The sequence below is a fragment of the Sminthopsis crassicaudata genome, chromosome 3 (assembly GCF_048593235.1).
Source record: "Sminthopsis crassicaudata isolate SCR6 chromosome 3, ASM4859323v1, whole genome shotgun sequence".
Lineage (NCBI taxonomy): Eukaryota > Metazoa > Chordata > Mammalia > Dasyuromorphia > Dasyuridae > Sminthopsis > Sminthopsis crassicaudata.
The window spans coordinates 124,348,411-124,372,459 of NC_133619.1; positions in this window are offsets into that span (position 1 = coordinate 124,348,411).

A 24,049-nucleotide genomic window follows, 5' to 3' on the forward strand; every position below is an offset into this window, starting at 1 on the left:
CAAACCTTAGTATCTTCTCTTTCTGGGTTAAAGAAGGCAGAATCGTAGTTAGAAGAAAAGTAATAAACCAAACAGCCAGATTAGAATGATTATAGAATAAAGACTGAGATTCTTTCCAACTTCAAGATCTAGGATTCTAAGATCCAAGAGCTTACCCAAGAACATCAGTAGCATAAACATGAATTACATGACAGATTTATATTTTAAGGATTATAAAGAAGGTAATTTAATTCACAAAACCTTTTCTGTTTGTCACCTTTTTTATTTTTGAAGAAGCAATTGCGGTTAAGTAACTTGACCAAGGTTATATAGCTAGAAAGTGATAAGTGTCTGAGGCTGGATTTGAACTCAGGTCCTCCTGACTACAGCACCAAATACTTTATCCACTGTACCATCTAGTTGCTTGCTCTGACCCTTTTGAATGAAGTAGCTGCTTTTCCTATTTATCAATACCAATGAAATGAATAAGAATCTTTCTATGTTATTGTCCAGGATATAAATAAAAATACTTTACCCATTCTGTTTCTTGGAGATGGGGTGAAGAATGTCACATTTGTCTCAGGGTGAAGAATGAGATAATCTCCCCTACTCCTAAATTTGGCACACTCATGGTAGCCAATAGCTATTAGTATTAGAAAATGGAAAACAGGGAGTATGAAGTTGAGCCCTTTTCTAGTTAATAAGGATCACTGGATATTTGTCTTCCTTGGAGCATTTTGAAGAATGATTCCTGGACCAATTCACCTTGAAAATGACCATTTCATAATATCTTGCTCCACATTCAAAGAGCATTTCCTCCCACTTCTCTATTTTACACTTAGTTATCTCTGCAGTTGAAGTCTGGTTCAAAAGTATCTAGAATCACTTTTCGAAGGAAAAAAATGTATTAATCCTTACATTATCACTTCATTATTCTCTTCTCCAGCAGACCTTTCACTTGTATCTTCCTTGTGTCATCTGATGGAAAGAGTAAGAGGAATCAATTGTTGCTGTTGCTCCCTGGTACTTAGATGACTAAGTAGTGTGCTTTTCCAGGCTATTTTACTGGTTGGTTTTGAACTAGTCTTTAAATGTCATGTTGGTTATTTTTCTGCACTTTGTGGTCTGCTAAGTGTTTGCAGACTGACAATTTAGTGATTTGTTTTGTAGTAGCTTTCCAGATATTGTTGGGGGTTCATTTCACTTCGTCTGTGAGCCTTCCAAAATAATTGCTGTTGAAACTATAAAATCTTTGGGTCATTCCTTAATTGTTCCCCAATGTATACTATTCATGCCCTTTGATTCAAAAACATCTTAAAGTACCAGTACTCTGATCATCTCTTTCTCAATCCTGGATTCTGTCCACCATATATGGTTTGTGATGCAGATATATAATTGTAATTGACCATTTTGAAGATGAATAAGGTAGAAAAACATTAAAAACCTTTCTTAAAAAGATCTTGTCTGATATATGTATATACACATATTCCTTTCTAATTAATAGAATAAGATTATTTATTTTCTTAGACTTTATCATTTACTTGATATATTTGATTTTTAAAAAATATTATTTAACACTTATTGGAAACTATATATTTATGATCACAGATGCCTTTGTTTCCTCTTTATTTCCAGAAAAAGTCAGACTTTGAGAAGGAAAAGAGAAAAGACAGAGGAAAGAAAAGAAAAGATATGTTAATATATTTGGTTTCTTTTCTCTCAAAGATAGGCATTCATCATTCTGTGTTTTGGAAAATCAACTAATAATCACTGGGGTTGAGCTAAAAAACAGTAAGAAAATCATAATAGCTGGCATTTATAGTGCTTTAGGACCTGCATGTATTATTTTACTTGCCATTCACAACAATCCTGTGAGGAAGATGCTATTATTATCCCCATTTCATAGATGAGGAAACTGTAGCTGTCAAAGGTAAAGTGATTTGCTCAGTTAGTAAATATCTAAGACAGGATTTAAATTTAGGTCTTGACTGTAAGACCAGCAGTTTTGTATCCCAAAGGATATTATTAATTAACTCAGTTCCTCCCCCATTACTACAAGAAAAGTCTTCTAATAAAAACTAATTCAGTTATCTCTATCTCTTTTTCTGTATTATCTATCTTTCCAAATATGTATCTATGTATCCATCCATCCATCTATGTATTTATCTACCTACTTACCTATCTACTTGCTTTCTCTTTCCCTAACTTTCCTTGTTAAATGTTGACTTACATTTTGTCTTAATTAAACTTGATGAATTTTTAAAACATTGCTGATTGAAACAATGTATGAGCATTGGTCTGGTTCAGTTAGGTCTGAGGGAGAGAGTTAGGATTATTACTCATTCAATCAATATTTATTGAATGCCTAATATGTGAAAGGATATTTTACAAAACATGAAACAATTCTTGCTCTCAAGAATATTACATTATAGAGGGAAGAGAGAGAACATGTACAGATAGAAATATATGAAAATATTTACAAAACAAATATAAGTAATTGGGGGAAAGGAGTAGCAGCTGAAATGCAAGAAAATTAGAAAAGGTCTTATTAGCAGTATATTCTTGAATTGAGCTTTGAATAAGGGAAGAAAGGAAGAGAAAAATTAGCTCTATGGACCCTCTGTCTGACAATTTATTTCATTTCTAAGTCTAGGAGAGTAGATACTGAAATGAAAGAGCAGAATGAGAGTGAAGATACTGTAAAAGAACAGAATTTCCTTGTTGGAGTATCAATGAACATACTGTTCAATTCCAAAATTTTAATGGAAAGACAGAATACTGGCTTTAGAACTAGGTGGCTCAAATTTTAATTCTGAATCTTATTGTTGTCCATTTATTTAAGTCATGTCTAACTCTTTGTGGCTCCATTCAGGGTTTTCTTGGCATAGATACTATAATAGTTTGCCTTTTTTTTTCCCTAGATCATTTTTACAAAAAATAAATAAATACGCTTTTTTTTTTAAAGCTTCCAAACAAGTATACTAGGATATGCAGCTTTTTGGTAAAATAATGAAGTAGTCACACCTCTCAGATTGGCTAGGATGACAGGAAAAGATAATGCACAATGTTGGAGGGGATGTGGGGAAACTGGGACACTGATACATTGTTGGTGTAATTGTGAATACATCCAGCCATTCTGGAGAGCAATTTGGAACTATGCTCAAAAAGTTATCATACTGTGCATACCCTTTGATCCAGCATTGCTGTTATTGGGCTTATATCCCAAAGAGATTTTAAAGAAGGGAAAGGAACTTGTATGTGCAAAAATGTTTGTGGCAGCTCTTTTTGTAGTGGCTAGAAACTGGAAACTGAGTGGATGCCCCTCAATTGGAGATTGGCTGAATAAATTGTGGTATATGAATAGTATGGAATATTATTGTTCTGTAAGAAATGACCAACAGGATAATTTCAGAATGGCCTGGAGAGACTTACATGAACTGATGCTAAGTGAAATGAGCAGGACCAGAATTTCGTTGTATACTTCAACAACAATACTATATGATGATCAATTCTGATGGATGTGGCCATCTTCAACAGTTCCATTTGTTCAATAATGAATAGAACCTGCTACACCCAGCGAAAGAACCCTGGGAAATGAGTGTGAACCACTACATAGCATTTCCAATCCCTCTGTTTTTGTCCATTTGCATTTTTGATTTCCTTCTCAGGTTAATTTTACATTATTTTAAAGTCCGATTCTTTTTGTGCAGCAAAAACAACTGTATAGATATGTATATATCCATATATCCATTTTAACATATACTTTAATATATATAACATGTATTGGTCAATCTGCCATCTGGAGGGGGGCAAGGAAGGGAAAAGTTGGAACAGAAGGTTTTGTAAGGGTCAGTGCTGAAAAATTACCCATGCATATGTTTTGTAAATAAAAAGCTAAAATAATTAAAAAGAAGAAAAAAATAATGAACTAGTCAAAGATACTTATAAACTTAGCCATTCTTTTCCATTATTCTGACTGCTCTCCTTCTCTTCTCTTTCTCCTAGAAGTAAAGAAAGGAAGAAAAAGAACACTTATTAAGAGCCTACTATATGCCAGGCTTTACAAATAATTTCTTTGATCCTCATAACTTCAGGACATAGAGACTATTATTATCTCACTTTACAGTTGAAGAAACTGAGGTAAATAGAGGTTATATGACCTGCCCAGGGTCATGCAGAAATGAATAAATTGATTTTATCTTAAAACTTTTCATTTCCTTCTAGTGAGCAAGCATTCCAGAGAGACACGGAAGAATGAATGGGTAGCTTTCAAGTGGTAGATTGAGGGTTCAGTTGGGTTGAAGGGGATGGGAACAAGGAAGCAAGCAGTAAGGAATGGAGAGTAGTAAGTGTTTGGATGAGAGCTAAGGTTTCAGAATCACTGGGATTCTGGGTGGGAATTCGTTAATCTCAGAGGAGAATTATAAGTTCAGTTAGGTTATCAACATCCCTAAGTGTTTGGCCCCAGAGTGGCCCTCTCAGAACATTGGTGGCTCAGGATAGGAGATCAGGCAGAAAGCTGACAGAATGACATTTCTCTTCTTTCCCTGTAGGCAGGACAGGTCAGGCCATAAGGAAGTAGGATGGAAAGACATCTTTTTTTTTTTTTTTTTCAGTCAGAAAGCAGCCAAGTGAAGAGACAAGTGTACTTTCTATCCCCTGTGGGTGGGAAAGCAGGATGAAGTCAGCTTAAGAGACCACCCTCTCTTGGGCACTGAGGAGACTTCTACTGGTACAGCAGAAAGTTATAAAAGTAGCTACCTTAGGTCCCAATTGCAGGTCTTCAGAGCAAGAAGATTGAGGGGATAAATTGGATTTCTGAATAAGGAGAACATTTGCCACCTTAGCTGGGATGATGGGAAATAATTTTGTGAGCTCTGGTTAGGTGCCTAAGAAAAAACCGCATATAAGCTTCAGATTACTCCAGTTATTTAACTGTACTCTGCAACCTATACACCTTTGGGCTATGAAAGACATATTTACAAAGCAGGGGCCTATATTCCATCTGGATCTTTGAGAGAGGCTTAAAACTCAATTCTACTTTCTGACTACCATATGAAACTGCTATTATGGTTTTATATTGATATCTCTTCTCTATGTCAATATTGCATTACCCTTACAAAAATGAGGTTTTTTTTTTAATTGTTTAAATGAGAATGTCTGTTAGGGTATGGGCAATGGGTCTGCTTAAAAAGAGTATATGAGTCACTTTTTTGATCCTCCAAATAAGCATTAAAATAAATGAAAACAAAGGACAAATTTGTGATGTTGGTAGTAATAGCATAAATTATCTTGTGTTAAAGATTTTTAAAGGACAAACCAATATCACAGAAGTGATTTGTTTGATGGATCAAGAGAAAATCCAAACTATTCCAATGGATTTCATTGTATAACACTGAATAGAGATTTCAGTGTATAACACTGGTCTATATTTTGTTCAAAGAAATAAAAGATCATATGATGAAATCATAAAAAGCAGAGTATTCTCATTAGGCAATTAGTATTCCTCCTTCTCTGTCTCCTCTTCCCCTCAACATTGGTCTATTTATTCTTGAAATGTAGGTCTTGTGAAAGGAACTCAATTGATGGCCCTGAAAGAGAAAGTTCTTTGTTTAAACATCACTTTCTAAGATTCAGAATGAACTTAGAATTTGCCCTCACATGACCTTACTAATGGGTCTTGGAAGGCCTTCCTTAGAGGACATGGGTGAGAAGGAAGCTTGGTATCCTGAGGTATCTTACAATGTTTGCTGGAGGCACAAAGACAAAAATAAAACAATCTTTGCCATTGAAGAGTTACATTTTTCTGAAAGTACATAACATGCACACAACTAAGGAAATGCAGAATAATTTCAAGTGGGTGATAATACCCTCGGGATGCAAGAAAGGCCTCCTATAGGAGATGGCACATGAGCTGGACTTTGGAGGAAACTAGAGATTCTACTACGATAATTCTATTCAGGAAGGGATTAATTCCAAATATGGAAGATAGCCTTCTCAATGTTATGGAGGTGAGAGATGAAATATTTAATAGAACAGAGAATGAATGGAGAGCACTATTGTGTAATAGGACTAGAAGTGTAGGTGAAAAACACATTGTGGAGAGCTTTAAATGCCAAGCACTGAATTCTATATGTTTTTCTAGAGGCAAGAGGGAGTCACTGAAGATTTTTGAGTAGAGCATCTAAGAATTGGGCCTGTATTCTTTTTTTTTCTTTTTGCTGAGACAATGGAGGTTAAATGACTTGCCCAGGGTCACACAGATAGGAAATGTTAAATGTCTGACGTCACATTTGAACTCAGGTTCTCCCTACTTCAGGACTGGTGCTCTATCCACTGCACCACCCAGCTGCTCCTAGGCCTGTATTTTAGGAAGATCAATTTGGTTTCTGTACAGGCCTAACCCCTAAATAAAGGGTTCCTAAATAGAGCAATGAGAAATGGTGACTACACGACTATTTTTTGACCATCTCTTCATTTCATATAGTTTACTGGTAAAAGTTAGATAATAATGACTTATAATCCCCACCATTCACTATTCTGTCTAATGAAAGATTGATCATACATATCATACTCAATTACCCGTATGATTATTTCCTCCCTTTGGTATCTAAATTTGCAATATCAGAGTATATGGAAGATTCTTTATGTTCCTATACCAAATCACACTAAATGGAAGTTTGATTTCACTAATAGTTTTAAATGCTTTGGTAATAAGGGCATTTACTGCCCTGAATTTAAGGGACTCACAAAAAACTTCTCCAAACAATGATCCTCATTATAAAGAAGAAGTATTACCTTGGGGGTGGGAGGTAATTGGGGAGTGGGTGTAGCTACTTTCATGGTTAATCTTTATAAACACAGGTAGACTGGGTTAGCTACAATTACTTCTATTCATTTAAGCACTCATAAGAACGAGGTGGCTTCTTATAATGTATGTATTTATAGTATTTCCTAAAAAAAAAGCCAGAGGTTGCACTAGATTACTATGTGAGAGAAAGAGCTCTTTTTATTTATTTATTTATTTTTAAATGGTCTATTGAAACTTTGCACAGTAAAGTAGCCAAATTAAAAACACAACAAGAAAATCAGTTGTCAGAGCCCAGCAGAGAATCATCTCCCTTTCCTTTCTTACTGAGTTTATTTTTTCTGGGCCTGAACCTAAAGGAGTCTGGATGTACACTTTAGAAAGTGGGGGAAGGGGGAAAATGGGGAAGGGGAATTCCCAGACAACTCAGCAAAACCAGGAGCCCAGAAACCAAAACAAGTCTGCAGCCTTTAGATAAATGGAGAAGGGCTGATTCCCATTTGTAGAAAACCAGAGGAAGTATTCAGTTCTGACCCTATGCCCTCTGGCATCACAGGTGGGACAAGGAACACAAACGCAGCTTGGATGGAGATGCAGCTATGGGCACTTTAAACAGGCCAGATTGTAAATTCGTCCATTTACAAGCATCCTGCAGGGGTTCCCAGCAGCTCCACAGGCAAAACTAGAGCTGAAACAAACAAAACATATCCATAAAAGCACCCCTTATTGCCACTATTAATAAAGTAGAAGCTGTAAACAAATTTATTGTGTGCTCTTTTCCACCTTTGGGTACAATTGTGCCTAACTGGAGACACAGCACATGTAGACACAGCAGTAAGATACATGGGAGTACATGTGGTGACTATAGTCTTTTAATAAGAAACTTGCTCCATTTTCTCTATGTTGTATATATTTGAGCAGCACAAGTCTCCTGTGAGCTTCAGCAGCATTCACATCACGTTGTGTTGGTAGGAGACCTTTGGGCTTTTTTTTCAGAGACATATTTAAAGCAGATGTTGTCCATTATTCTTTCTCCTAGGGAAGACGTGAGCCAGTGACATTTGGATTGCCTCCCTACACCAACAGGTATTAGCTGAACAGGAGAAATTATTTATTCCTCATTAAAATTGGCTACCCAGGAACCTTTAAATGTCACATCCATGGCTTTGCACTACATTAGGGTGACTTATAGCCTGACATGGGAAACTAAATGAACTGAGTGACAAATTGTGGCCTCATTGGCCTAGTTCAAAATCTCATGTTTTGGATTTAGTGGCTTATTTTAGGTCAAAAAAAGGGGGCAAACTGAATTAGCCAAGGTATCAAGGGATTTAAATGGCCTTGATTAACTGGTCATTTCTGCAGAAATCTCTATTAAAGAAATTCCTTGTTTCATGTTTTAACACTGTAATTGTTAGGGGGAAATTTCTCCTTCTGTTTAGGGTCTATCTATCTCACGGTATGTTGCCACCTGTGAGGCTGCTCTATAGTTTTCAGTGAGTTTTATAAAGGAGTCTACATTGGAAACTCTGGATGAAAAGGGAGGGCTTGAATGAAGTGGTTGGGGCTTTAGGTTCCCTATCATTACTCCAAGAAATTAGAGGGTGTGAGCTGATTTTTAAATTACAGATGAAAGCAACAAGAAAATAGATAAATTGTGTTTCCAGATCTGGCAAATGTGGTCTATTTTGATTATGGCAAGATGTTGCCAAAATTTGTGTTTTAAGATATACCTGTATTTTCTAGTACACTCCTTCACTGTTTTAAGGATCAAATGCATAATGTTTTACAAATTTTTAAGCTTTATATAAATGCTAACAGTTATTATTGACTTTCTGTGTCCATTTTCATATAAACTAGATAGCTTGTCAAAATCATTACAACCATTTTATTTTTTAAAAAATGGCCAAGTGGGTTAAAATGACCTTTTATCATGAAGTGGAAATGGGAAGAGAAACCATTCCTTTATTCTTTTGTTCACCTGATGAAACTTTACTAGTCCTGTGTATTAAGCCTAGATTTTATACTTCCTAATGGCTTCCTTTTCTCCTCTAATCCTTTGCTTTCCGTGTAACAGTTGGCAGAATAAAAGTTATAAGTGGCAGGATGGTATACAAGACGAGCTGCTGAATCTGAAATAATAAGGACAATGTTCAAGGTTCTTATTAGTTATGTATACTGAGCAAGTCATTAAACTTCTTTGTGCCTTAGTTTTACCTATGAAATGGAGAGTGGATACAGTGGTTTCTAAGGACCCTTCCAGTTCAAAATCTATAATCCTAAAAGTTCTAATCCTTTGGTCCCAAGGCCTTGCTTGTTTGGCAGGGGGGGGGGAGGGCGGGGAGCAAATCATTAAATTGCTTAGAGTTTAAACTTTGCTATTGGCAACAAAGGAAGGTAATAATATGGTGATATTAACCTTGCAGATGTTTTATGTGAGGGTAATTATTATTTTCAAAATGTTCTAAGAACTCTGGACTGAGAGGCAGTACAATGGAAGGGCAGCATTATTATCTGTGCCTTTGTGTGTTTTTTTTGTTTGTTTGTTTTGTTTTGTTTTGTTTTGTTTTTCTTGTTTGAAGCATCTATCCTCTTCCTGAATTAAAAACAGCTGAAGGTCATAAGACTTTTTTCCCCCTTAGGGGCTTCAAGAACTTCAAAATAAGAAACATGGTAAAAAAAAAAAAAGTAGAGAAAAGGGGAAGCAGGTTTATTTTTATTTGCAAATATATTTTAAACATATATGTTTCTGACATGATTATACCATAGCAACATGAGCTCCTAGAGGACAAAATTCATGCAGGTTTGCATGAATAGAAAAACACCATCTAAGTGCTTACCAAATGTATCAATACTAGGCTAAATGTTGGAAGTTTGATTAGAAAAAGCTAAGCAGTTCCTGCTCTCAAGGCTCATACTCTTAATTGGGATCCCTAATTGATAATATATAAAAGAAAATTCAACTATAGAGTCAATGGAAAGGCCAAAAATGCTAAGGGTAATTAGGAAGGTCCAGAGGTCCTTAGGTTACTTAAATAGTCAATATGACAATTCCATGGGACTGAAGGGCATAAGGGCAAGGCAAAAGATAAAACCTATACTTGAATCTTAGGAGGCAGTGTCAGGACAGGTAGGAAGTCCCAGTGGTCCTTCATCTCCATAGAAGGAATGACGTTCTTGATGTACATCTGTGAGCAGTTAAGTAGTCCAGGCAAGGGGCAAGATGAAGTCTAAAGGAATCCCTGCTGATGGAAGATTTTTCCATTGTCCAGTTATCCCAAACAGGATAAGAAATGTATTCAATGTCCTTTCTTAAATCTTTCCATAGTTTTGATTTTAGATGGTGAATCACTGGCATCTTGCACAAAGCTGTTGGATTTCCTTGTTCCATGAACACATCATGGACATGGTCCCTTGATTACTCTATCATCCTTTTCTACCTATTCAACTACAGCCCTACTTCAAGATCAGCTTCTTTTATAAAGTCTTCTTTGATTCTTCAGAATCCTAGAACTATTTAATATCTGAGATGGAAAAGAACTCAGAAGTCAACTAGACCACAACAAAATAAGTTACCCTTTGTCATGTCCCTGGAATAGATGGGCCATAGGGAATAGAGCACTGGACCTGTAGTCACACAGAGTTGAGTTAAATATATACTCAAGATACTTAATAGTTCTGTGACCTTGCTCAAATCCTAGGCAAATCTGCCTATTCTCAACCCTAAGGAGTTGAGGATAATGACAGTACCTACATCCCACAGTTGTAAAGATCAAGGAACAAAATATTTGTAAAGTATCAAGCATGATGTTCAGTACATAGTAGGTGCTGGATAAATGACAACTATTATAATAATAATTATTATTTATTTATATTTTGCTTAAAGACTACCAGATTACTCCTGAAATAACTTCTCTCTTTCTTTTATACTTATTGACACCATATGACTCAGCACTTGAATACATGTTACTTTTTTTAAGGTTGGTTGGTTGTTGTCCTTTGTTCTCAAAGCAGACCAAAAAGACATCCCTATGTTAGAGTTGAATTAAGTGTGTTCAACTGTGGCTGATCAGATCAATATGAGCTCGGAATGCTCTGACATAGGCTGGGCACAAGTGGTCCATATGAACAATTGAAGTAACTTCTCTAATTTTGTGCTCACATTTCTTTTGGGCTAATTCAATTCTGCTTTGCTCATATAGCACTGTACTTTCTCTGATGAGGGTATGCTATGCTGGACAGTCCTGTGCCAGTGTCTCCCATGTCGTACAATCAATTTAAAATTTTTTAGAGATACCTTGAGAGTGTTCTTGTATCACTTTTTCTGACCACATTCTGAGCTCTTGCCCTGTGTGAGCTCTTCATAAAATATTTTTCTTTTGGCAAGTGTACATTTGCCTTTTGGACAATGTGGCCAATCCAATAGATTTGTGCTTTCTGCAGTAGAGTTGCTTGGCAGTTTAGTTTGAGAAAGAACCTCAGCATTTGGTATCTTATCCTGCGGGTGATCTTCAGAATGTTCCTAAGACAATTCAAATGGAAGCATTCAGTTTCCTGGCATGGTGCAGGTTTCATAAGCATACAACAATAAAGTCAACACAGTGGTTCTAGAGACCTTCAGTTTGGTAGTCAGTCTAATACCTCTCCTCTCTCACACTTTCCTTCAGAGCCCCCCAAACACTGAGCTAACTGTGTGTGCCAATTATCATTGTGGACATCCCTGGATAGTATACTGCCAAGGTTAGAGAACTTATTCACGGCATTCAAAACTTCACCATTTACTATAACTGACGGTTCCCCATATAGATGATGTGGTGCTGGCTGAAGATTTGTGATTTCCTGGTGTTAATTGTTAAGTCAAACAGCAGAGGATTTCATCAACATAAGAAGTTTAGGATAAAAAATTTTCTCTATTCATACAGTTCAGTATCTTCTCTGACATCTGTGTTCTCAAATAGTTGCCTGAGACACTGAGAGATATATGAGTTGCCTAAGGTAACATTACTAGCATATGCCAGAGCTAGTTCTTGAATCCAGGTCTTCCTAATTAGAATGCCAGTTATTCATCCACTACAATACATAGAGGCCACCTTTCTTCCTCTCTCTGTCTCTTTTTCTTTCTGACTTACTATTGTTTATAGTTTTAAAATTAGCTTTATCTGATTAATCTGAATGTGGAACAATCTTGTAATATAATTGTTTCCTATCATCTATAGTATCTGGTACTAGGTTTTGGTCTATGCTAGGTGTTCAATAAATATTTATTGATTGGTGAGATGCTGATCTGCAAATGTTAAGGGCATCATTATGCATTTGAGGCAAACTGGAATATGCAAATGCTCCCTAAATAAGTGTCACAGTCTTTGTTCCGATGGGTAGAGGGTTACTTTTCCACCTGTGTAAATCCATAGGTTTACAATAACAAATTTTTGACTTGTATGTCAGAGTACCAGGCAAAATATATGAAATCACAAACTTCCGCAAAACCAAAGTCAATTTTTTTTTAACCAGTTTTGCTAAAGTATTCAGACATCTGTGGCTGGTGGGCACTTGGATAATTAGTTTATGCAAAGGAAATGTTATTTTTTACTTAATAAAATTCATTGAGGAGTCTTCTTTACAAGGTTGTTTCTTCATGTGGTGCTCTGAATATATCTTCTTTGGGATTAGAAGACCTCAAACTCTGCAAGTCCCTCCAGGAATTGTTGTTGCAGTTTTCCCCCCTCAACCTAATTTTTACTAAACATCACTCCTCTCAACTTTCAAGCTAACAAAGCTTTTTCCAAGCACAGTCTCATTTGAAATACCTTCTCCTAGATACCCAAAAAAGCTGAAAGCACCATCTCTGTTCCCTCAGTAACTCCACAATGTTTTCAGTGAGAACGTCCCTGAGCTGTGTTTTGGCTGCAGGGTCCTAATCACGTTGGTCTTTAGCATTCATGGTCCTTCACAGCAGCATGAGGAAAAAAATGCAATTCATTGTAGAAAAACGTGTTTCATTCATCATATTTTACCTTGCTGCATAAAGAGTACTGACTTACAAACAACACTCCAAACTGCTGAGCGTCTTTATATATGTTTTACACAAAATATTTTGGGTAGCTGAATTTGTTTTGTGAAGAAAAGAAGTCTGTGATTGATTTCTGGAAAAAAAAAGTTCATGCAGAATAATTCTCTTGGCATTAGTGCCCGGCAACAGTTTTGGATAGAGACAGAAATCTAGCTTGGCTGGAATTTGTAGATTGGACTCACAGTCCGAGAAAAGGCTATTCTCATGTTCTCCATCTCAAAAAAGGCAGTCACGTGGCTTTGCCCCATCGTGCTGGGATGCTGAAAGCAACAAGAGAAGTAGCCAGAAAAAACATTCCCTCACTTTATTTCTTTTGGATTCAGCTTATTCCGAAACATCCAAAGACAAAAACGACTTCTGTTGTTTTAGGAGCTTTTACGTGGATAACACTGTTCAAGCTTTTTCTACAGACCCCAGGCTGCACATTCTCTCATGCTGTCAGAGAAGGGGTCAATGCACCCAGCAAGCAATCAGTACTGCTCAGAAGATTTGTTTTCTTTCCTATTTCTTAAGGAAATTGTTAACTTTTCCAGAAACCTAGTATTTTCATCTATTCTCACAGTCACTTTACAAATTTGGGACAAGCCAAAGAATACTAATCAAGTAGGATTTAATTCACCTCAGTGGGTTAGAACTGACATGGGGTTAAGATTTCAGGGGTGGTGGTGGTAGTGTGGGAAGGCAGATGTTAACTAGTTCAAGGTACAACAGGTGGCTTTTAAAAATGCTTTGCATTTCATTGAAAATATAAGTGTTAGGCAAAAGTTACTATAGAGATGAAAAATTCTTACCCATAATTAAAGTAAGTTATTTGATGTGATTGTCTCTATTTAATTTTTTAAAAAGACATTTGGCTGTTATGGTAATCACCCATCCACAGTTTCATCTTTTTGATCTATAGGTTAGTATTTTTTTTTTAAAAGCACAAGATCAAAAGCTGAAGTAAAGAGTGAAAGGGGCAGGTGCTGTGTGAACAACTCCTCACAGTCCTGTCCCTAGGCCGACCTCTCTGTAATAGCCTTTTAATTCTAGTTTCAGGTCTTTCCTGAGCCAGCTCTTGCTTCAGTAAAATGTGCCAACTTGTGCGGTAAGTTTTGTGAGATGGACAAAAGCAAAATCATTTGAGACCACCAAAGTCATTTGCACTTGTGATTTCCAATCAGGGTTGAACTTTTCCCCTTTCAATGGGCCCACCACTGATCTCTTCTAAGAATAAACCTCAAAGGATCTCTTTGAGAGGGAGAAATACAAGCAGGAGGTAGGGGTCATGAGAATAAGACAGCCTCTGGACACATCTAAGAAATGATAACAATGTATGCATATGCAATTTATGTTGCACATAATATAATATTCCTACAACAATTCTTTGAGATAGGTAGTGCAAATATTATTATTCTTATTTTACAACTCAGCAAACTGAGAATCAGAGAGATAAAATGCTTTGCCCAGAATCACAAATAGTGAATGCTGGAGCCAGCATTTGAAGCTGGGTGTCCTACTTCCAAGTCCAGGGTTGTTTCCATGTGATAATTAATAATTAATCAATCAATTAATCAAAAAGCATAAGCACCTGTTGTTGAAGGTAAGTAATCCAATGGATAGAGCACTAGATCTGAGTCAGGAAGAGCTGAGTTCAAATGTTGTTTTAAATACTTAACCAGTGATCTTAGGCAAGTCACGTAACCCTATTTGCCTCAGTTTTCTCATCTGTAAAATGAGTTGAAGAAGATGGCTAACCACTCCAATATCTTTGCCTAGAAAACCCCAAAGGAGGTCATAAAAGTTGATCCCAAATAAAAATGACTAAACAACAGCTCACCAGGCAAAGTGCTAGGAATTACAAATACAAAAGTGAGAGTGTCTGATCTCAAGGACAAGGTTTTTTTCCCCTAAATATTTGGGAGGTTACGACTTTTCTTCCTTTCTTTATGCTCCATGGACATTTACACAACAAACTCTATGTTAGAGGGAAAAATACATGGTTTGCATGGTTTATAAAACAAAATGATTGAAAAACTTCAGTACAGACCTTGCAAATTAGAAAAATAAAAGACGAGAACAAAAAAGTAGGTGATCTAATCAACCTTTGCTGATAAATGTTTGGGATTCTTGCTTGCCCTGTGTGAAAACTCATCTTAGTTTTAGTTTTGGTTTCTTTAGAGCTTTGTTATTCTCACATGAGTCTTTTAAATTTGTTTACATAAAGAGTTCTCAAAGTGAGGTCCACGGAAATTTCAAGGAGTCTGTATATTTGGGAGGGGAAAATTTGTATCTTAATTTTCATTAACTTGTAACTGAAATTTCATTTCCTTCAAATTTGAATGTAGGCACCTATCATGATTTGAGAATCCATTATTCAAAAAGACTGAGAATTCTTGTTAAGCAACAAGATTTAGCAACTTTTTCTTTTTCTTTAAAGTTCCACTGATCTGAGAAGAAACAAAAATAGTCACAAATTTAGAATTTTAATATAACATTTTACCAATGAGAGAATATTAATTTTTTATTTAAAGAAAACAGGCTATCTAAAAAGTTAGGTTAAGAAAGAAATGTTAGAAGGGAGAAAATGATGAAGGCTGGAGAGAAAGAGCAACTTTAATGTTTCTTGAAACCTTGAGTTTTTCTAAAAAAAAAAAAAAAAAAAAAAGCCTAAACAAAAAAACTCCAAAAAACAAACAAACCAAAAAACCCCAACCCAGTAACAGACTACCTGATGAGCTGCATATAGGAAAATATTGCCAAGGTCAGGCCAGAAAGAGCTAAAAGGTAAGGAAAGTCAGGATCTACAGAATGGGTAGGTGGTTTTGGCAGCAGAAAGCATGAAATGTCGCAGCCAAAGAGACAAGTGCCAAGGAGGTTTCAAGGGCAGAGAGAAAAAAGAAGCAAAGGGAACGATGGCCAAAGGATTTCCCCTCTGGGATTGGCCTGCTTCCTCCTCCACTCCATGAATGATGAGCTAACATGGAAAAAAGCAACTGAAAGTCCCTCTCAGCAAAAGAACACCAAAGCAAAAAATAAAAACTTCAGAGTACAACCCCAGAGAGTTTCCATGGTCCAGAACTATGGAGGAATCAGCAGTTGAATTCAGATAATCGCTGGCTTCTCTGGGGAGATTTGTAAATTCCTTCATTACAAGTATTGCTAATTTTCTTACTAAAGCTGATGATGGTTTCTAGTAAGGAGAAGTCAAAGATGAATCTATACATTGTGAACTACATCTTAGCACTCTTGTTGGAGATATAATTATAGATGAATTAATGAAAGACTAAATTAGAGAAAAGTTGCAGGTGTATAACTCATATACTTTGTCTTTTTATTGATTCTAAATCTAATGGTAATAACCACTACATAAAGTATCCATGCTAATTTAATAGCTTATATAAAATTGGTTATTATTTTAATGTTCACACGATTAAAGTTTTTCATTGAGATAGGGCAGATTTAGGGAGGGAAGGGAAAAAAAAAAAAAGTAGTCTTCCCAGAGTCTTTATTACAGTTTTTATCATGTAAATGTAAAAAAAAAAAAAAAAAAACAACAAAACTGATAACTTTATCACAGGCTCTTTAATTTTCACAGGCTCTAGACCCTGTGCTTACTCTACTGATTGAATGATATGATCTGATGAGAAGGGCAATATGACAAATGACATTGTATTAGAACTAAGACAAATGGAATTGTGTGTGTGTGTGTGTGTGACATTAAGTTATCTGGCGCTCAGCAAGAGACATCAAGGCCATTCAGATAAGAAAATAAAGCTGAATAATAGCCTTAGCAAAGTAGTTCAAAAAATTCTAGGGGCTAGGAGGTCAATGTGTTAGAGACTAAATAATTAATAAAACTCAATAGAATACAATTAAATGTCTACGAAAGTAGTCAAATCTACAGAAATTCACATCATCAGTAGAAGAAGGTTCCTAGTTGACTGTTGTTTTTCCCACCCCTTTAGGTTTTTCTTATTCTGGCAAGAAACAATTTTGACTAATGCCTAAAGGCCCTGTTTGTAGGATGATCATTCTATTAAATTCTGAAATCATATAATGACTTGGGTTAAACAATCAAGCCCTAGTATCCTTGCATACCATGTAGGAATTGTAAATCCAATAGCAGAATTTTTAATTGAAATAGTACATCCAAATAAATAAGAAAAAAAAAGTATGATCAAGAATGATTCTCAGCCATATGCTGTTTTTACCCTCCTGGACCTCACAGACATGTGGGGTACAACTTTCCACAGACTCCCATACTCAAAATGAAAGTGTACAACCTTCAGGAAATTAAGGCAAGATGAAATATTTCTCCAACCTAAATTCTCAGGGATAGGTCTCCTGGCAACCACCAGAGCCTTGTAGGCTATTAGCTTCATCATTCTAGTAACAATTTTTGAATTCATTAAGTTGCCATGGCTTCTCCCTAACTATATATTTTACATATATTTACTTGTGTACCCTTTATACAATATAAGCTTCTTGGGAACAGGTGCTATTTCATTTTTGTCTTATAATCTCTTATATCTCCTACAGTGTTTGGCACATAATAGGTACTCAAAAATGCTTGATGATTGATTAGGTTGGGAGAACTGAAAATTTCCTTCTCCATAAGTTTGTTTATTCAAATGTCTTTTGGCTTTTGACAACTGAACTTTGGGAATATGGAGGGGAGAAGTGAGAAGATTCATCTCCATGATTTGAATTTCTGAATATACAATAACATTCTACTACCTCTTTAATCTCTTAGGTTCCTTTTGAATAAAGTAAGTACCATAAAATATCAATCATAAATATCATCTTGCAAATTTCACTGGCAACTACGACATAGAATTTGTCCTCTTATATTAAAACTTCAAATTTCTTTTGTTTGTTACTTTTTTGTATACTTATCAATAGATACCTGTGGTCATGAGTTTAGTTCTGACTTGTTTCTTAGATATTATCTTCCATGAATTTCTAATCCTTCTGTTATTCTTCTCATATTGTACCTTTACTGTCATATCAGTCTTGTGAACTTTATATGGACAGAGTTCTTCTTCTAAGTTTATAATTCTTTTGATTAGATGCTCAATATTCCTAGCAAATGCTCTTACTGACAGTTATTAAACATACTTTATTCTTTGCCACAGGCTTATCAGTCTCATGATTAACTTGATATTCAGATGATCCAATCCCATTCTCAGACACCCTTTACTCAGCCAGTTGTTCACTTTGCATAACTAATTTTTTTTTTCCAAATCTAATCCTTCAATTTTCAGTAAGTATTTCACCTATGTTGCCAAAACTTTCTGATTTTTGTCCAGGATTCAGGATCTCTATTGATATTTTCTACTTGACTTAAGATGGTATCCATATGTGACTTCATGAAACACCCGAACTGAGTCCTGGTCATTAGATCTGGTTTTCAGGAGGATTTTTATAGTGTCTCAGGTATTTACTCTGTGAAGGTAGCAGATTTATCTATTGTTAATGTAAAATTTAAAAATTTGTTTTTTAGGTTTGGGTTAGATTTAGACTTGTGGTTTTCTCAGTTAGTAGAAATACTGGCATAGTTGAATCTTCTTTCATCAATGTAGATCAACAACTCACCTGTAACTTAGTCTTAAACAGCTGGTTAATAATACTTTAAAATTTCCTTATAAATAGCTAATATATGTTAAAGGTAGGTTTTCTTGATTCCAAACCCAGTTTTCTATGAATTGTGTTATGTTCCTCCTAAATGTTTTATCATTATACCTATACAGAAAGAACTGACATTTAAAAAGTCTAAAATTCTATAAACTTAAGTCATTATTAACATGGGTGATCACTGGAGGCTTAGCAGAAGAAATTACATTTGAGTTGAAGCATAAAGATTAGAAATTCAATTTATAAAGCCAACAGGAAGAGCATTCGAGGCATAGGGCAATTTTTTCTTCCCACCTTCAGAATAGCTTCAAAATTCCTGTAATGAACTCCAAGTCTCCCCCCAAAGCCATAAAATAAAAGTCTATATTTTTATGTTATTATTTTACTAACATTATAACATTTATTTTATTTTTATTAACTCTTTATTTTCAAAACATATGCATAATTTTCAACATTCACCCTTGCAAAATCTTGTGTTCCAAATATTTTTTCTCCCCCTATTCCTTCCACTCCTCTCTTAGATGGGAAGTAATCCAATATATGTTAAATATGCAATTTTTCTATACATATTTCCACAATTATCATGCTGCACAAGAAAAATCAGATCAAAAACTTAAAAAAACGAGAAAGAAAACAAAATGCAAGCAAACAACTAAAAAAAAGAATGAAAACACTATGTTGTGATCCACACTCAATCCCCACAGTCCTCTGGATGCAGATGGCTTTCTTAATCACAATACTTTTGAAACTGTCTTGAATCATCTCATTGTTGAAAAGAGCCTCATCCATCAGAATTGATCATTATATAATCTTGCTATTGCCATGTACAATGATCCCCTGATTCTATTCACTTCACTTAGCATCAGTTCATGTAAGTCTCTCCAGGACTCTCTGAAATCATCCTAGAATCATTATATTGACTGCAAGACATATTACTCCAGAGAACTTAAAATGAAATGAAATTTAAAAAACAATGCAGAGATCAATGTAGAAGTGCATGGAAGGCATGAACAGAGCACAACATATAATACATAAGGAGCTTTAAAGAAGAGCTTTTTTTAAACACAGGATAATCTGAGTGTATATGTACATATTTATGTATTTGCATGTGTATACATATAAATATACATACATTTATCTATATATGTATGCCAGTGGATAAATTCTATTTATTATTAATTTGCATATCATCATCTGAACAATGAATTTTTTTCATGTTTTTCCTTGTAAATAGGTAGATTTTTTTTGTTTTTTGAATGGTTGTGGATTTTTCCAGGAGGCCATTCAATGTTCCCAGGCTTGATGATGCAACCAGCATCATCTATAATCAGATGTCATTCACAAAGAACAGAATTTGAAGAATCTTATCTTCCATTGGGAATCCTTCCTCTTTATTTCTACACTAAATGACCTCTATTACAATGATGTATGCTTTTGGACATATGTCTATCTCTCCATGTTTAACACTTTGCCTGATACTTATCACAGCAGATGGCTTAGTATTATTGAACAAAGTATCTCCTAAATATATCAAAGAATCTTGAGACACCTTGATGTTTAATAGGAGACACTGGGTTAAGAAAGAGAGCCTCTGATGAGCCTAATTTTCTGCTCAATCAAATGTCTTTTTAATAATCAGTGATAGGCAAAAAATAATACTACACAAGAAAGAAGATATTAGAGTAATCTGCCAATCAGCTATGAATCAACATATTTTAAAATGGCATAAGATGGGAATGAAGGATCCACCTCTCTAGCCTTGCCAAGTTGGAAGCTATCTAATAAAAGATGAAGGACAGGTGGAAGCACTAAAATCTGTTTATAAGAAAGTGAAGTTACTCTAGATAATGGAAATAGCAATAATTAATTTTTTTCTCCATATTTCCAGTTCCAAATTCTTTCTTCCTTCAGTCCTTCCCCAATCCACTAAGAAAGCAAGAAATACAATACCCTTTATACACACTAATGATTTAGAACATTTTATATGATTATTGATAGTTTTATTTCTTTCTCTGAAAATTGCCTATTCATATCTCTTCACCATTTATCAAATGGGTGATGACTTATTTTTTTTTCTTTTTTTTTTAAAAGCTTTTTATTTTTCAAAATATATGCATGGACAATTCTTCAACATTAACCCTTGCAAAAACCTTTTATCCCTTTCCCCCACGACCTCCCCTAGATGGCAAGTAGTCCAATATATGTTAAATATGGTAGAAATATATGTTAAATCCAACATATATATATTTATATATATATACACACATATTTATACAATTATTGTGCTGCACAAGAAAAATCAAATCAAACCATTAAAAAGAATGAAAAAGAGAAGCAAAATAAAATGCAAGCATACAACAACAAAAAGAGTGAAAATGCTATGTTGTGAACTGTATTCAATTTCCACTGTCCTCTCTTGATCATCATATAGTCTTGCTGCCATGTATAATGATCTCCTGATTCTGTTCATTTCACTTAACATCAGTTCACATAAGTTTCTCCAGGCCTTTCTGAAATCTTCCTGCTGGTCATTTCTTATAGAACAATAATATTCCATAACATGCATATATCACAATTTATTCAGCCATTCTCCAATCGATGGGATTCCATTCAGTTTCCAGTTTCTTGCTACTACAAAGAAGACTGCCACAAACTTTTTTGCATATAAGTCCCTTTCCCTCCTTTAAGATTTTTTTGGGATACAAGCCCAGTAGAAACACTGCTGGGTCAAAGGATATGCACAGCATATTTGAGCATAATTCCAAATTGCTCTCCAGAATGGTTGGATCCATTCACAGTTACACCAACAATGTATTAGTGTCCCAATTTTCCCACATCTTCTCCAACATTTGTCATTATATTTTTCTGTCATTTTAGCTAATCTGAGAGGTATATAGTAGTATCTCAGAGTTGTCTTTATTTGCATTTCTCTGATCAATAATGATTTATAGCACCTTTTCATATAATTAGAAATTGTTTCAATTTCTTCATCTGAAAATTATCTGTTCATATCCTTTGACCATTTATCAACTGAAGCATGTCTTATATTCTTATAAATTTGAGTCATGACTCTTACAAATTCTTATAAATCTAGCTCAGTTCCCTAAAGAGAAACAAGACCTTTATCCGAGTAACTCCTACAAAGAATTTTTACAATTTTTCTGCTGTTTTTTTTTTTTTTTTAATTTTTACTGCACTTGTTTGGTTTTTATTTTTAAAATTTTATGTGCAAATCACTCTAGGAGCTTTGCCAAGAAAACTTCAAATAGGGTGACAAAGAGTTGGACACAACTGGAAAACAACTGAATAATAAATCAAATTATCCATTTTATGTCATGTGTATCTCTATCTTTTGTTTGGTTGTGAATTCTTCCCCATGCAGAGATTTGACAGATAATTTCTTTCATGCTTTTTAAAATTTGTTGGTTATATCACCCTTTATGTCTAAATGAAAAAAAAAAAAAACATCAACCAAACAACAACGGCAACAACAAAAAGGGAAAATACTATGCTTTGATCCACATTTAGTCTCCATAACTCTTTTTCTGGATGTGGATAGCACTTCCCATCACCAATATTTTGAAATTGCCTTGAAGATGATCATTTTTAATGGCTGAAAAGATTAGCAAAATCATTATAGTTTAATGAAAACTGCTAAAATATATGTGTGAATAGTTTTCAGATGGTACGTGAGCAATTTAGGATAAAAAAATGAATTGTGATATAAATATACCAGCTTCCTATTTATGTAGACTGATAACTCATTTTTATATAAAAGATAGAGGATACTATCTCATTTGAATATGAATAGTTTGATGGTTTTAAAAGGGTAAAAAAGGAAACTTTATTAAGTAGTGGAAAATATGAATATGAAGAAACAGTTTCAAAGACATCAATAACGGAGTTTTACTATGCTGAGAACATTAATGGTGAGAGTTGCAGACAACAGTGGTGTTTCATTTCTTTGCACATAACTATTTTAAAATGTGGACAAAAAAGAAAAAAATTCATAACTATTTGTATTCTGAGGGATAATTAAATGAGGATTGATGATTTTATGGGAGAAATTTGCCAAATTGTTACTTCAGAAGAGAAAAGTGAATTATGGATCAGAAAGCTATGATTTAAGTAACTAAGGATAGAGGAAGCCAGCATAAGATTGGAGTAGCCAGAATAGTAAGTATCATTAAAGAGTTTAAAAAGTATCATCACAGCTGTATGAGGAAACTAGCCACAGGAACAATTAATTCACAAGAAGACTTCAATTCCTGATTCCTTCCAGATATTACTTTTGGGGGCCATTTAAAATGTATTGGAGGTGTCAGAACTGCCTATTCCTCTTTACTGTTCCTCTCTAGTTTGAGAAGAAAATGAATAAAGGGAAAAGAAGTTATACAATATCTTTGTTTATAGGAGGAGATATGGAGATCTGATTGTGTAATGCAATAGCCTGGTGAATGAAAAACTGGCTAAGATCATGTGCTTTGCTCAAAGAATCAACTTGAGCTGTTTTGTTGTGATTGCTGTTCTGACTGGATAACATAACATCCTGGTGAATTGACAAGGCTTGCATGTATGGCTAAGAAAGAGCTGAAATGATGAACTTGGCAATTTTTTAGCTTGAAGGAATTGCTCATCTGTTCAATAGTGTAACATTTTCCCCAATGTCTTTTTCATAGTTATAATAAGGTAAAAGACTATGAATGCTTTAAAAGTTAAAAAAAAAATCATTCACTTAGGACAGGTATGGATAAGCAGGCAAGTATTAGAAGAGAAGAAGCTTCATGTAGTATAGATGTTTTTACATGGATTGATCAATCAATGAAGAAGTTTTTATTGAATACATGTAGAAACTGTACTAGTACTAGACATACAAATGTAATAAATGAAACAATTCTTATTCAAGAGGAACTTGAATTCGAATGGGCAAGATAACAATCACATCGATATCTCTAGTTCAAAATTTGAGGTACTCCAAACTAATGAAATTTCTTCATTCATGTAATTTCCTTTCTTTTCTGTAAGTTTATACCTACTCTCTGTCCTTGGCAGAATATAATATGTTTATGTGTGTATTGAAATATATTTTAATTATTCCTACATATTATACTTTGTAACTATTTGTGATATTATTAAATGATATTCTTTTGTCTTTTGCTAAGTATATAGTTATATAGATGGAAGTTCATTGGTTGGGGCTCAAGAGTAAGGGATGATTTCGAGGATTATATTATTTTGGCTCTGGGTTATCTTTAGGATCCTGAGAAAATTAGAGTGTAACTGTGTAGTAATGATCTTTCACTGAGAACATAGACTTACCAATATGATAACAGTACTAGAGTTCAAGAATGAGATAGGGTTGAAGACAAAAATTTTAAAGTACTTCTTATAAAAGTAATTCTTTAGAAAGGGATCAATGGGATGAGAGAGCAAAGTAGAAATCATGGAAATAAATGGGGGGGCAGAACAGGTTAGACAAAAAGCTCTAGAAAGAGTCACTTTGAGGCATGGCTCTTTCTCAATTCCTTGTTTTGAATTCTTGCCTTTATTATGTAAATGTGACAGCCCTGCATCCT